A 16,864-nucleotide genomic window follows, 5' to 3' on the forward strand; every position below is an offset into this window, starting at 1 on the left:
TTACTGTATTACACGTTTGATGCTGATGCACTTTCCGAACATTTCACTGACTCGTACTTGAAATGCAATTTCGTGAAAATTGCGCTGGTGTTGATGGTCTGTGCCCCTGCATTGCTCATATCTTGTTAAAATTAGAATATTCCAAGAAATTCCTCAAACCACATTAAAAGAAGGTGGAGATAAGATCGCGAATCGGAGACTGAGAACTCTCTCTTCCTTCTTCCTTCCTCTGAGATTGATACCGAATGAAAGACGAGCAGCAATGGAGGCAAATAATTAGGGAGCAGAAACATAAATTTCTCCTTCGGGGGCAATTTAATTTCAAAAATATTTATCAAACTTAATGACGAGATTTTCTGTTTTAGGTTCTTTGGTTGAGAGATAAATAATGCGCGAGAAATCCTCGTTCTTTTCAGCATTCTCTCATGGGATCTGAAGCCACAGTTTAACATCTTACTAGAAAGACGGCACTGCCGACAGTGCAGCACTACCTCAGTACTGCCCTGGAGTGTCAGCCTGGATTATGCACTCAAGTCTCTGGAGTGAGGCTTGAGTATGCTACCGCTAAGCCACGGCTGACACCTAAACTGAGTTCATTTGGCTGGTGTAAAATGACGGAGATAAGGGGAAAAATGATAATGGAGTAAACTTTCAAATTGGCGTCCAAGATTAAACCGGGCATCGTGATAGAAACAGCCCGATTTATGTTGCCATAGATTTCATAAGCTTTGAAAATCAGGCCTGTCTATAATGGGCGGGGTCGTGGTCAGTTGAGAATCATTCTGGGTCTGTTTAAACCGGGAGTGCTCACAGTCCCGGATCATTTTGTGACTGTTTGAAATGGCAGGGCTCACAATCTCGGATCATTCCGTTTATTTAGAAGCAGAGCGATATCAGCTTTGATGACCGAGTTGTTGAGTTTAACAAAATGTGTCGGGGCTCGTCCGGGACCTCTCGCATTTTAATCGTGAAATGCCCGAAGCGAGAATCATACCCCGAGACCAACGAGCCGCCGATGTCATCCTCCCATTTGGATTGAGTTTCACTGCGCTGGTGCGAATCCAGCTCACAGAGGACCTGTTTATTCAGTTGAAATATTTTTATCTTTTCCTCAGTCCACTTCTTTTTTCGAGCACTTTCCTTGAACCTGCTCACTCGCCCCATAAAAAGAGATTCAGTGGCATTAGCGGACGCATAGACTAATGGATAAGGCGTCTGATTTCGGTTGCATAATTCTTTAATTATCCGAAGATTGAAGGTTCAAGTCCTACCACGGTCGTTTAATTATCTGGACGACACTTTTTATATTCTGAATCTGGCGTGAAACCGACCATTTTTGACAGTCCTCACCTGAAGTAACGGAAGGCCTGTTGCTTACATTTAGCTGATTGTACATTTTCAACAATGTAGATCTGTGTGCACGGGCAGGATAAGCGGTGAAATTGAAATTCTTTCAGGGTAGTTACTGTGTTACATGTTTTTAAAAAAAAAAAATAATCATTGATGGGATTTGGGCTTCGCTGGCTAGGCCTGCATTTAGTGGCCATCCCTAATTGCCCTTGAGAAGATGGTGGTGAGCAGTCTTCTTGAACTGCTGCAGTCCATATGGTGTAGTTACACCCACAATGCTGTTAGGAGGGGATTTCCAAGATTTTGGCCCAGCGACAGTGAAGGAATGGCGATACAGTTCCAAGTCAGGATGGTGTGTGGCTTGGAGGGGAACTTGTAGGTGATGATGTTCCCATGCGTCTGCTGCCCTTGTCCTTCTAAGTGGTAGAGGTCGCGGGTTTGGAAGGTGCTGTTGAAGGAGCTTTGGCGAGTTGCTGCAGTGCATCTTGTAGACGGTACACACTGCAGCCAAAGTGCGCCGATGGTGGAGGGAGTGAATTTTGAAGGTGGTGGATGGAGTGCCAATCAAGCGGGCTGCTTCATCCTGAATGGTGTGGAGCTTCTTGAGTGTTGTTGGAGCTGCACTCATCCAGGCAAGTGGAGAGTATGCCATCACACTCCTGACTTGTGCCTTGTAGATGGTGGAAAGGCTTTGCGGAGTCAGGAGGTGAGACACTCGCCGCAGAATTCCCAGCCTCTGGCCTGCTCTTGTAGCCACAGTATTTATATGGCTGGTCCAGTTCAGTTTCTGATCAATGGTATCCCCCAGGATGTTGATAGTGGGGGATTCAGCGATGGTAATTCCATTGAATGTCAAGGGGAGATGGTTAGAGTGTCGCTTGTTGGAGATGGTCATTGCCTGGCACTTGTGTGGTGCGAATGTTACTTGCCACTTGTCAGCCCAAGTCTGAATGTTGTCCCGGTCTTGCTGCATATGGACACGGACTGCGTCAGTATCTGACGAGTCTCGAATGATGCTGAACTGTGTGCAATCATCAGCGAACATTCCCACTTCTGACCTTATGATGGAGGGAAGGTCATTGATGAAACCGCTGAAGATGTTTTGGCCTAGGACATTGCCCTGAGGAACTCCTGCAGTGATGTCATGTGATTGAGATGAATGACCTCCAACAACCACAGTCAACTCCGTTTGTGCTAGGTATGATTCCAACCAATGGAGAGTTTTCCCCTTGATTCCCATTGACTTCAGTTTTGCAGGTTTCTCTGGCTGTGTTTATCTTTCTTTCTTCACCTATGAGCTGTTTCTGAATCCGTGAGTTTGTGCTGTTTTGTGGGCTAGCGGCAGACATGTAGATATGTGCTGTTCGCTCTCCCAGATTGAGAATATGGATAATGTGGAGCAGTTTTCTGTAAACAAGCGGATTTACATATTTACCTCACAGTTTCTGCACATCTGGGACTGAATTCCCGCTTTTAATTATAAAATCGCGGAATTTTTAACAGTTATTGTTTTAAATCTTCTGCAACGTCGCCAAACTGAGGGAATTGGGGATTTTAGATTAAAGAGCGGGGGCTCATCAGGGATTTGGGTCCTCACCTCTCGCTTTTAAATCAATGGATTTTTCTGTGCGAGAATCATACCGCTAGACGCTATCTTTCAATGTCTCACGTCTCTGTGTCTTGTCTCTCTGTGTTTTCCACTGATGGACGTCTCAGGCTTCCTTCAACTGCCAAGTCTGATCTAACCTGCCGCACCAGCAGGAAAGGGTAAAGAAAGAAATAATGACTGAGACGGCAGGGAACGTCTTTAAAAAGTGAAATTCGAATTTTCAGACCGAAACCGGTGAAGTAAGGAAGATATTGTTGACTTGAAATATTTCGGGTACCACTTGATATTGCTGTACATTATATAGGAACTCGAGATTGGAAGGACAGAAGCAGTCTGAAAGAAATCATACACCTTCGTTTACCAGCGGCTTGTTTGTCTCGGAGTTTGAACCTCGTTCGAGGGGTTTCATTGCTTTCTGTGGGAGAGGTTCCCAGGTTCAAATGATGCCTTTGTGCAGTTGCAGAATGTGCGCAGATTGAAGCTGACATGATAACTGTTTACAACTCAACTGACCTCATTGGCGATTCTCAGTCCTTGAAAGACATCAATGTGGTTTTGCTTTAAAAGTTCATCACCAAAACCTGACTGAACAGCGACTCTGGCGGGACTCAAACCCTCAAATTTTAAATGACCTTTCACAACCATTACACTAGAAGTCAAATGCGCTACCCATTGTGCAACAGAGCCGTTTACAGCTAGTGATTCTGAATCGGTGAGATTGAGCTTCTTTGTGGGCGACCGGGAGACTTGAAGATATGTTCAGATGATTTCCCTGTTAATAATTTCCAGCTCCGTCTTTTCCCAAAGTTTATACAAACGAATTAATGAGAGGATCAGATGCATCGCTCGGGGAAAATCGTCCACTAAACATTGAAAGCTGACAGTATTTATTGTGAGCGGTTTAGATTTATACTGGTATAAAAGTTGCCGCGATCTGGGCGTGATTCGAGCAGGCAGTCTTATGATCTGGAGTCAGCCGGGTTACCGAAATTCGGATTTCCAGCATCTGCAGTATTTTGCAATCGTCCCGAAATCCTGTTGCGTCTCAAATGTACACTCTCGGGAGCCGCAAGCCTACATTTCGTTGTACTGCACTTGTGCACTAACAATGACAATAAAAGTTGATTTGATTTTGATTTGATTTGATTGATATAGGGTGGTATTTTAAGATACAACGTCATCAATTCTAATTGTGTGACACATGAAGGCTTTCAAACCCCCGCCAGCTCCCGCGGGTTGTGAGACAGCCTTGAGAAGCAGCATTCCCTATCAGCACCCGTATCCCACTTGCTTCTGCCGCCTGCTGCCAGGAATCTGCAACAAATCCAATTGCAGAGACAGGGCGCAAAGAATCATCTGGGAAAGAGGCATGAACTCCAAATCCAAATTGGCGGGACACGATCAGAGGGACAGTTAATGTTCTGGGGTGTGAACTTCGGTCAGAGCTGCAAACAAATAGGTGTAAGAGAGAGCGAATCTATTTCCTCTGTTGGGAGGGTCCAGCACAATGGGGCATAACCGTAAAATTAGAGCAACCCCGTTCTGTGATGATGTAAGGAAGCGCTTCTCCACACAGAGGGCAGTGGGAATCTGGAACTCTATTCCCGAAACAGCTGTTCAGGCTGGGGGTCAATTGATAATTTCAAACTGAAATCGGTAGGTTTGTGTTCGGCGAGGATGTGAAGGTTTATGGAATCATCGCAGGTAGATGGAGTTCAGATACTGATCTACCATGATCTGATTCAATAGCGGAGCATGCTCGAGGGCCTGAATGGCCTCCTGCTGATTCTATGTTCCTATAACAGTAACAGGACAAAAACATCAACAGCTGCAAACATACGGCGCATCTCATTCATATTTAACAGCAAAAATATCCATGTCGTGCGCAACTATGCTGTGGTCAGAAAAAATACGTGAAGCCGACGTGTGGCGCTGTGATGGTATCATGGTTAGTGCCCTGCATTCTGGCCGCAGTAACCTCGGTTCAAACTTAAATCACGTCACAGCTCGCTTTGCATCTTCTGTCCTCTGCGGCACCTGCTAATGGAACAGACTGCAAAATCAATCTTTATGACATGAAAAATGATGTTTTGTTGGCGGTGAAAACCTATTTACTCCTTTTAAACCCGCGCTCTCACATGCCTGACCTTGATGCTCCATAATTGAAACACGCCTCTTCTCCCAGCTTTTCCTTCTTCAACAATCAGTAGCCATTCTTTACTTGCCTCCTTACATTTCATTGTCACTTGCCTGTGGTATTACCTAAATCTAATATTCACTTTCATGTGGTTACGTGGTTAAGTTCTCTCTGCTACCACCGCGGTTCATGGCGGCACATGTCCCATTTGCACCAGTGTACAACCAGTCGATACACTTATATCTGTGTGACCACTTGACAGATAAGTGCTGCGAAAATAGGACTGGACTTTAGAAGGACAGCGGCCGGACTGTTCACGAAATTTCCTTAGAGAATCTTGTGATATCTTGTTCACTGAAGAAGTGGGTTTTGTTTTGATGCTGGCTGGCGCTTTTCCCAAAACTTTTGCAGTGCGTGAGCGACAGGCAGCGCTACCTAGCTGCCAACGGGGGTTTAAGTATAAGCTATTGGCCTGCTGTTATGTTGCAGTTAGATCGGAAGTGTTCCGTCTTAATCTTAACAAGTCTTTTGAAGTGTGTAATTGAAATAAATAGAGGATAAATGGAAAGATCGCTAGAGGGTGAAAGCAGCGATTACAGGAGGTTGACCATAATTGAAATGTTTTTGAATGCCCGTGGCACGGGACCCTGTGTTCTTTATGAAGAGTGGGAGTAGGGATAAAGATTAACAGAAATAAAATGTACTGACTTGTTGCGAATCAGAAAACTGCACTGGTCTGTTATCGGTAAATGTTTGAAATTAAATTCATTTCCAAAGGATAAAGTTAACCCTTTCTTCCAGCTCCCTCATCATTTGCTTTTTCCGTTAATCTTTCAAGGGGTGTAAGAACATAAGAAGGTAAGAAATAGGAACAGGAGAAGGCCATTCGGCCCTTCGAGCCTGCCCTGCCATTCATTGAGATCTTGGCTGATTTCTGCCTCAAATCCATTCACCGGCCCTATCGGCATATCGCTTAATGCCCTTACTAGTCAGAAAACTATCGAATTCTATTTTGAATATACCCAATGAAAGAGCCTCCACATCCAACTGGGCTAGAGAATTCCAAATATCCACCACCCTCTGTGTGAAGAAATGTCTTCTCATCTCATTCCTAAATGGCCTACCCGTTATCCTGAGACTGTGGCCCCTGGTTCTAGACTCCCCAGCCTTGGGAAATATTCTCCCAGCATCCACCCGATAATAATATTGCATGCTCCAATGAGATCCCCTCTCATTGTTCTGAATTCAAGAGAATATAGGCCTAGTTTACTCAATCTCTTCTCATAGGATGGTCCTGCCATCTGAGGAATCAATTTCATGAATCTTCGATGCAGCCCCTCGATGGCAAGTATATGCTTCCATAGGAAAGGAGATCAAAATTGTAAACAGTACTCCAGGTGTGGCCTCACCAATGCCCTATATATTTGGAGTAAGACTTCTTCACTCCTGTACCCAAACCGTCTTGTAATGAAGGCCCGCATATCAATTGCCTTCCTAATGACTTGCTGCACCTGCACATTCACTTTCAGTGACTGATATACAAGGACACCCACGTCCCTTTGATCATCTGCATTCCCCAATTGTTCACCTTTCTGTTTTTTCGAACAAAGTGGATACCCTCACATTTATCCACATTATCTTCCATCTGCCATGTTCTAGCCCACTCACTGAGCCTGTATAGATCCCCTTGAAGCCTCCTCACTTCCTTTTCACAATCGACCCTGTCACCTAGCTTTGTATCACCAGCAAATTTGGAAATGTTACATATAGTCCCCTCATCCAAATCATTGATATAGATGGTGAATAGCTGGGGCCGAAGCACCGATCCTTGTGGTACCCGACTAGTCAATGCCTGCCATCCTCAAAACGACCCGTTTATCCCTGGTCTTTGATTTATGTCTGTTAACCAGTGTAAAGCCCGTGTAGATTGGAGTTCGCTCTCAGATTTTCCCATCAACGTGAAAATGAAAAACGAGGAGGCGAGGATTGCCCCGAACAGCAGAGCTGGGCACTGACTCTATTTCGATTGGTGCAGGAGTTGTTCTGTTCCTCTAATATTTCCTTCACCTTGAAAAAGCCTGTTATAACTCACAGGCATTAATGGGCGGTTTTATTAAATGTTGGAGAGTTTCCATCAAATAGACTGGAATAAATCTGCAAAAAGACGAGGTTAGGACTGGAACTGATAAGATGTCGATCACAGAGTTAAAATCAAATTCAGCCTCATTGTCCAATGAGGCAGGAAGCCACGAACAAGGAGGAAGGGAATGAAGCAAGGAGGGAAGGAAGGGAGGAAGGAGGAAGGCGCTCTCGATTCCATCTTCTTTCCATTAGAGCTGGGTGAAATATTAGGTTGAGAAATTGGGAGAATTTTAGCAAAGGGAGAGAAAATATCGTTTAACTTGGGGACTGTAACATTTTCAGGCCACGTATCTTCCAACTGGATTAACAGTCCTGAGACTTTAACCTCTCACCAACCTCGAACTAACATTATTATCCAAAAGGAGTCATCCAAAAGTCCCTTTTATTTCAGTATTTCTGTTTCCAAACGGTAGAAACAACCGTTAATAAAGGCCCTGTACAGCACGCATGCCCTGCCCGTCCTCCCAGATTGACAATGTGGAAAATGTGGAGCAGGCTTCTGGAAACAAATGGATTTACATATTTACCTCACAGTTTCGGTACTTCTGGGACTGAATTCCTGCTTTAAATAATAAAATTGCCGTTTTCTTGCGACGTACTGAACACACGCTGATTTTCAGGCAGTTATTATTTGAAGACTTGTTGAAAATCTCCTGGCCGAGGAAAGTGCTTCTATTAAAGTATTGGGGCGCGTCCGGGATTCGAACCCAGTACCACTTGCACTTTAATTGATGTGAAGTCCCAAAACGTAAAACACACTTCCAAAGCAAAGAGCCACTAATCCTGCACAGAATGGTTAATCTCAGCAATGATAATTTCACAAACATAAAGCAGATATTGTAGATCAGAGACAGCGTTAAGGGAAATTAGAGAAGCGTGCAATAAGGGCACAGCAGTCATCATGGGTGACTTTAATCTACATATAGATTGGGCTAACCAAATTAGTAACAATACTGTGGAGGAGGAATTCCTGGAGTGTTTACGGGATGGTTTCCTGCACCAATATGTCGAGGAACCAACCAGAGATCAGGCCATCTTAGACTGGGTATTATGTAACGAGAAAGGATTAATTAGCAATCTTGTTGTACGAGGCCCCTTGGGTCGGAGCGATCATAATATGATAGTCTGAGGTGCGAGTTGGGTAGGATTGATTGGAGAATGTCACTCAAATGTTGACGGTGGATATGCAATGGCAAACATTCATAGATGAACTACAGAATTTGTTCGTCCCAGTTTGGCATAAAAATAAAACAGAAAGGTGACTCAACTATGGCTAACAAGGGAAGTTAGGGATAGCATAAGATCCAAGGAGAGGACATATTTATTTGGCCAGAAAAAGCAGTAAACCTGTGGATTGGGAGCAGTTTAGGATTCAACAAAGGGGGACAAAGGGATTAATTAAGAAGGGGAAAATAGAATATGAGAGTAAGCTTTCAGGGAACATAAAAACTGACCGTAAAAGCTTTTATAGATATGTGAAGAGAAAAAGATTGGTGAAGTCAAGCGTAGGTCCCTTGCAGTCAGAATCAGGGGAATTTATAATGGGGAACAAAGAAACGGCTGACCAATTAAATACATATTTTGATTCTTTCTTCACAAAGGAGGAAACAATAACATCCCAGAGATGTCGGGGAACAGAGGGTCTGACGAAAGGGAGGAACTGAAAGAAAGCAGCATTTGTAGGGAAATGGTGTTAGGGAAATTGATGAGATTGAAGGCCGATAAATCCCCAGGACCTGATAATCTACATCCTAGGGTACTTAATGAACTCGCCCGAGAAATAGTAGATGCATTGCTGATCATCTTCCAACATTTGATGGAATCTGGAACAGTACCCATGGATTGGATGGTAGCTAATGTTACCCCACTATTCAAAAAAGGTGGTAGAGAGAAAACGGGGAAGCCTGAAATCGGTAGTGGGGAAAACGCTAGAGTCCATTATAAAAGATGTAATAGCATGGCACTTGGAAAACAGTGGCAGGATCGGACAAAGTCAACATGGATTTACAAAAGGTAAATCCTGCTTGACTAATCTACTGGAATTTTTTGAGGAAGTAACTGGTAAAATTGATCAGGGAGAACCAGTGGATGTGGTGTATTTGGACTTTCAGAAGGCTTTCAATAAGGTCCCGCATAAGAGATTAGCGTGTAAAGTTAAGGCGCATGGGATTGGGGGCAAGGTATTGACTTGGATAGAGAACTGGTTGGCAGACAGAAAGCAAATAGTTGGAATAAACGGGTCTTTTTCCGAGTGGCAGGCAATGTCTAGTGGGGTACCGAAGGGATCAGTCCTTGGACCCCAGCTATTCACAATATATATCACTGAGCTAGAAAAGGGAATTTGATGTAATATCTCCAAATTTGCAGATGACACAAAGCTGGGTGTGCGTGTGTGCTGTGAGGAGGATGCCGAGTAACTCTAGGATGATTTGGACAGGTTGGGTGATTGGCCAGAAGCATGGCAGATGCATTATATCGTGGATAAATGCGAGGTTATCCACTTTGGTGGCAAAAACAGGAAGGCAGATTGTTATCTGAATGACAATAGATTGGGAGAAGGGGAAGTGCAACGAAACCTGGGTGTCCTCGTGCATCAGTCGCTGAAGGTACGCATGCAGGTGCAGCAGGCAGTTAAGAAGGCAAATTGTATGTTGGCCTTCGTAGCGAGAGGGTGTGGCTACAGGAACAAGGATGTCTTGCTCTAGTGAGACCACATCTTGAGTATTGTGTGCAGTTTTTGTCACCTTGTCTGAGAAAGGATGTTCTTGCCATGGAAGGAGTTCAGCGAAGATTCACCAGGCTGATACCTGGGATGGCAGGAATGACGTATGAGGAGAGATTGGGTCGATTGGGCTTATACTCGCTGGAGTTTAGAAGAATGAGAGGGGATCTCATTGAAACTTATAAAATTCTGACAGGACTGGACAGACTAAAGGCAGGAAGGATGCCCCCGGTGATCGGGGAGTGCCGAACCAGGGGTCACAGTCTAAGGATAAGGGGTAAGCCATTTAGGACAGAAATGAGGAGGAATTTCATCACCCAGAGATTGGTGAACCTATGGAATTCTCTACCACAGAAGGCAGTAGAGGCCAATTCAATAAATATATTCAAGAAGGAGTTGGATATATTTCTTAAGGCAAAAAGGATCAAGGGGTATGGGCAGAAAGCAGGGACCGGGTACTGAATTTGGATGATCAGCCATGATTGCATTGAATGGTGGAGCAGGCTCGAGGGGCGGAATGGCCTACTCCTGCTCCTATCTTCTATGTTTCTATGTTAAATCTCAAATATTGCTCAAATGCTTCAAAATGTGAATATGACATTAAATGTGTTTAAATACAGTGGGGGATTTAAATCAGATTCGGTGCCATTGGATTCCAAGGTGATCTTCCCTGTACGATAACAACTTCTCTTTTGACTCCACTCATTTCCTCCAAATCAAAGGTGTTGCTATGGGTACCCGCATGTGACCTAGCTATGCCTGCCTTTTCGTGGGATATGTGGAACACTCCTTGTTCCAGTCCTACTCGGATCTCCTCCCTCACCACTTTTTCCGGTACATTGATGACTGTATTGGTGCCGTTTCTTGCTCTCGCCCAGAACTAGACATTTTCATTCATTTTGCCTCCAATTTCCACCCTTCCCTCACCTTCACATGGTCCATCTCCGAATCTTCCCTTCCCTTCCTCGACTTCTCGGTCTCCATCTCTGGGGATAGGTTGTTGACCAAAATTCACGACAAGACCATTGACTGCCACAGCTACCTGGACTACAATTCCTCCTCACCATTCCTCCTGTAAGGACTCTATTCCATTCTCCCAGTTTCTACCATCTCCGCCGCATCTGCTCCGATGATGCCACCTTCCACCCCAGTACTTCCGACATGTCTTCCTTTTTCCAAAACCGAGAAATCCCCTCTACCGTGGTTGACACGGCCCTCGACCGTGTCCATTCTATCTCCCACGCTTCTGCCCTCACCCCTGCCCCTCCATCCCGGAACCATGATAGGGTTCCCCTTGTCCTCACCTTTCACCCCACCAGCCTCCACATTCAATGGATCATCCTCCACCACTTCCGCCATCTCCAACGTGATCCCACCACCAAACACATCTTCCAGTCACCTCCCCTTTCAGCATTCCCTAGGGACCACTCCCTCCGTGATACCCTAGTCCAGTCCTCCTTCACCCCCAACAACCCTTCCCCTTCACCCGGCACCTTCCCGTGCAAGCGCAGGAGATTCAATACCTGCCCTTATACCTCCCTCCTTCCCACTGTCCAGGGCTCCAAACACCCCTTCCAGGTTAACAGCGATTTACTTGTACTTCTTGCAATCTAGTATACTGTATTCGCTGCTCACGATGTGGCCTCCTCTACATTGGGGAGACCAGATGCAGATTGGGTGACTGCTGTGCGGAACACCTCTGTTCCATCCATAAGGATGACCCCGAACTTCCAGTCGCCTGTCATTATAATTCACCGCTCCATTCCCACTCAGACCTCACCATCCTCGGCCTCTTGCATTGTTCCATGGAAGCTTAGCATAAGATCGAGGAACAGCACTTCATCTTCCGATTAGGCACTTTACAGCCTTCCAGACTCAACATAGAGTTAAAAAATTTCAGATTCTAACCTCGGCCCCATTAGATTTTTACTTATATTTTTTATCCACAACTTTATTTTTGCCCTACCCCCTTTTTTTCTCTTCCACATGGCAGCTGTCTCCCATTCTGCCAGCGCATTTCACACCTAATCTAGAGCCATCTTTTGTCTCCACTACTCCTATCACCATCTCGTCTCGATTTTTATATCTCCTAATGTCTCTTCACTTCTCCTTTGTTCTCTCCCAACCTGGCATTTTAATCTGTTTCATTTCCTGTGCTTTTCAGTCTTGGCAAAGTGTTTCGACCTGAAACGTTGACAATAATTCTCTCTCCACGGATGTTGCCTGGCCTGCTGAGTTTTTCCAGCATTTTCTGTTGAGATCTTCTGTGGTTGTCTTGCCTCCCTCTCCCCTTCCTCCCACACGCAGCTGGTTTTTAAACCTTGTTTTAAATCTGCTGCTCTGCTGGGCCAGTGCATTCCACAGTCTCACAACCCTTTCTACAAATACACTTTCACTGCATGACTTCTCTGTTTCTTAGATATTAATCACCTTGAGGTGCAATGGTGGCGTTTGTGACGTCAAATTAAAAGGCGGCCAATTGCAAGCACGTTGGGGGTCAAAGTTTCTTTTGCACAGAATTGAACCTGAATCCTTCAAATGGAATATTGTATTTGCTGCATCACAAATAATAATATCTTGTTATAAATTTTGGCTCATTAGTTCACCAGTGTTAGAGGAAGAATTTTCTGATCCCCTCATTTATTTCATATAAGACACAAACATAGGGTAATCATTCAGAATCACCTCACAGATTGACACTGAGTTAAATTAAGTGGGAGATACAGACAGCATCGGGACCAGTGGAGGAATAGACAAGAGAGCGGGAGAAATAAAAAACGGCCTGAGAGTCCAGAAGATAGTGACTGGTAACTGGTAGCTATCAATGAGTAGAGATGAGAAATTGTTTTGGGATTCGGCCCCGTGGCTTAGCTGGCCAAAGACGATCTTGGGTTCGACTCCCAGCGGGGCCATTTTTTTAATGAATTTCTAGGGGAGAGCTTCTCGTCTGAAAAGGCTAAAATTCTTTTAAATGTAACTGCGGCTGCACTAGTTGCCATTCTGGATGAAGGCTCCAGTCGCTGCGGGGCCTGGGTCGAATTTCACCACTTCCTAATTTCTGGCGGTGCTGATTTGTAACTCTTCACCTATCCTCCATCTTTTCTAAGCAGTGCCGTGTGTTACTTTGTGATGGTCAGAGCAGAGCTCCAGTAGTTGATGTGTGGCGCCGTGATCGTATACCGGTTAGTACTCTGCGCTGTGGCCGCAGCAACCTCGGTCCGAATCCGAGTCATGGCACAGATTTCTCTTCCTTGCACAATCCATGGCCCTCCTTTACTTTCCTCCTTCAATTTCATCGTAACTTTCCTGCTAACATTCACTTTCACCTACTTAAACCGCTAAATGTGCTCTGCTCCCACCGCTGTTCCTGGGGCACATGTCCCATTCGCCCCAACCTGAGTTGGTGCATTGAAACCAGTCGATAGATTTAGACCTGCGGGACCGCTCGACAGACAAGCTCTGCGAAAGCAGGGCCGGCCTTTGGAACCAAAGCAGCCCAATTGTAAAAGAACATTCCTTGGGAAATGAAGTGCACTGGGGAGGCTAACTGAAGAATTGGGTTTGTTCACCTGGTAGTTGATGCTTTTCCCTAAACAGTTGATGAGCGTGAGCGACGGGAAGTGCTACATAGCTGCGGATGAGGGGTAAAATATGCAATTTTGGCAAACTGGTTATCAAAAAGGAAAATGGATGCTCAGGATTTATCAAGGAGAGTAAGGGACGCTCTGGACGTAATAGACAGGGGAAGGGACGGTCCGGATATACCAAACTGTTTAAGGGACGCTCCGGATTTACCAGACAGTGAAATGGACGCTTCTGTTTTACTAGACAGGGTTAGGGACACTCCGGATGTAACAGACAGTGTAAGGGACGCTCCGGATGTACCAGACAGTTTCAGGGACGCTCCGAATTTGCCATACATGGTAAGGGACGCTCCTGTTTTAACATACAGGGTAAGTGACGCTCCGAATATACCAGACAGTTTAAGGCACGGTCTAGCTGTACCAAACAGGGTAAGGGACGCTCCGGATATATCTCACAGGGTAAGGGACGCTCCGGATGTATCAGACAGGGTAAGGGACGCTCCGGATGCATCAGATAGGGTAAAAGACGCTCCGCATGTACCAGACTGGATAATGTACGCTCCCGATGTACCAGACAGTGTAAGGGACACTCTGGATGTTTCAGATAGGGTGAGCGACGCTCCCGATGTACCAGACAGGGTAAAGGACCCTCCGGATGTGCTAGACAGGGTAAGGGATACTCAAGACGTTCTGGAGCAGGTAAGGGACGGTCAGGGACTATCAGACGGAGTACGGGACGCTCAGGGGGTATCAGAGAGGCTGATGGATGCAGGGTTATTACTTTCTAAATCTCACATTTTCTAAGTATAAATAAAAGCAAAAGTTGAATCCGAATGTAACAGATGGTCTGCCGTGTCCCACGTGGGGGCAATGAGAAGGTAGAATGGGGCCGGACTGGACATTTGAAGCGCTCAGAAATACATGTATAACTGACACAGATTCCCCCACCGAATAGAAAAATAAATAATGCAGAAACATCTAAATATATTTGTAACGAACAGAAGTGCAAATGCATTTACATCTAACACAACAGCAACTCACAAATACGTTCGTATCTAATATGGACACACACAAATATACTTACAACCATCACCTGTGATTGTTTGATAAAACAATACTTTAATTGTTTGTCTTTAAAGCCATGATATTTACATGACATTTGCATTGACCTTCCTCCTAAGCCGCTGGAGATTAATGGAGAATGATTTGTGTCCTGAACGATAATTTCTTAGGTGGATTAGAACAAGTTTTGAGTGCAAGTCCAAAATTAGAAGTCGACGTTAAAAAGAAGCTCACGTGGGACCTTTCGCAAATTTCAATCTACAATCCACAAAGCGAGATTCATAACCCTAGACTTAAGAGTCACTCTGTCTAGAATACAGGCCCAATCAACTGGTTATCAAACGTAAAATCAAATAGATTTGTCATGTATTGTCCATTGCATTTTGACTGAGACGTGTGCCCGCTGTTCCATTCCGGTTCCAAGCCCTCTTTTTAATGTCGATGACTTGCCTGGAATGTGCTTGGAGAAGTATTAGACTCGCAGTACAGCTCTTCCCACTGTCGCTTCCTCTAAATCTCCATCCAGGATTCTCACCAGTGCAAGGTTCATCAACCTGAGCTACTGTTTAATTTGTTCTCGGCATTAACTGTGCTGATCCTTTAACTTGTCCCACTACACAGCAGCTCCAAATTTGTCGATTGCACCTCGAGGGCACTTTTCATACGTAAAGCTGCAACATCTGCTGGAGAGAGATTCAATTTCAGCGGTTCCAACAACAACGAGTCGATCGAAATCAAACTTTACATCCTCACCTGCGCGCTGCAGATGCAAATCTATGCGCTCCTCTGCTTCAGTGATTTCTTGTTTCACAGCAATGGGCAGTTTTTGCTCTCTGAGGCTGCAATCGCTGCTTTCCACCGGCAGCGGGCGCTTGGTGAAAGCGGGACCGGACACACGGCCTGAACTTCGCTGCTGTCGAGGCCACACTCACTCCGGGAGCTGGGGACCAGCAAACCAACTCATGGGTTTGTTGCCGCTTCTGAAATGCGGCTCCGAACTGTTGCTATTAACAAAGGCAGCGCTGCAGGGTCCTGTAATGATCTCTCACACAGTCGGTATATCTGTAGATTTTGAGTATGTACAGAACTGTATAGAGAAAAGGAGAATTCTGCGTGGCCCTTAATGTATTTTATTAATCTCTACCTGCAAAACATGATTGAACCAGGGACCTGTTGTACTTTAGACGGAAGTGATAACCTTCGGAAACTGCTGCTCATTAAATAATTAGAGAAACAGCTCAGAACAACAATTGTAATCTATAAATACTCTTACCCTGCGATACCGATTCCATTCCATGTCGAGGAGTTAACTTTAAGAAAACTGTTTATTTATTATATACAGCTCATTAGACTGTGTGAGAAGTTTGTTGTTATCGTCATTAATCAACCAGTAACCCACATGGTTAACGAATCATGGGCAAAATTTTAAAACGTTTTTTTTTTTGCATGTGATGAATTTTCATCGGTTCTCATTTTGCAGACTGTATTTTAGGAGTTGGGTAAAAATGTTCAGTGTTTATGACACCAGGATCTGCTGCAGCCTTTGGTAAATTGACCAGCTCGCTAACACATGAGAGTAACTCCTGCTTCACAATTTCATATAAACCCAGCCAATGCACCTCAATTAAACAACATTGCACCCCCGCACGATTAGACAACCTTAAATGTGCAAGTAAATGAGCACGGATAACTAACCCATATCAAACATAGCTCTAGTGGCGCAATCGGTTAGCGCGCAGTACTTATATAACAGTATCAGGCTTGGCGAAATGCTGCGGTTGTGAGTTCGAGCCTCACCTAGAACAGCTAACATTTTTGTGGTGTGATACTTCGACCGGAGCAGAAGGTACAATGGTACTTCCGCAAACCATCTACTTATTAGCTGTTCCACGTGGGCACTTAGGTTCCTCAGGCCCACCGTGTTCCAATAAGGGATTTGAGTATTAAAGGAGCCCTTCAGTATTACTTATTGACAGGAGGGAAGGTGGGGCCAGTTTTAACTGTTAAACCAGCAACTATCAGGCGAAGAATAATGTGCAGGAAATAGATTCGATTTCAAAGCAGTGACTAAGTCTTTGGCACAAGCGAGAAGATGTGTAAACTCAGGAGTTATCTGCACATGTTTCCGACATCATGTTGAACACAAACAACGATTCACCTGAACATGATGTTGAGAATTACTAGGACAGAAGTTACGTACAGACAATCGCCCAAACACCATATCCACAATTAGGTTGTCACCGACCTTCTTGTTATGG

At 44.8% G+C, this 16,864-nt stretch overlaps 1 non-coding gene across 1 annotated transcript; it reads left to right on the top strand.

Moving 5' to 3' along the window:
- Positions 1–16,315: 16,315 nt before the first annotated feature.
- Positions 16,316–16,411, top strand: trnai-uau (transfer RNA isoleucine (anticodon UAU)). The gene is made up of 2 exons: positions 16,316–16,353; positions 16,376–16,411. It is a non-coding gene; the product is annotated as a tRNA-Ile (tRNA).
- The last annotated feature ends 453 nt before the right edge of the window (positions 16,412–16,864 follow it).

Source organism: Somniosus microcephalus, unplaced genomic scaffold (assembly GCF_052327205.1).
Source record: "Somniosus microcephalus isolate GS21.2 unplaced genomic scaffold, FLI_Smic_1.0 unresolved_chr1, whole genome shotgun sequence".
Taxonomy (NCBI): Eukaryota; Metazoa; Chordata; class Chondrichthyes; order Squaliformes; family Somniosidae; genus Somniosus; species Somniosus microcephalus.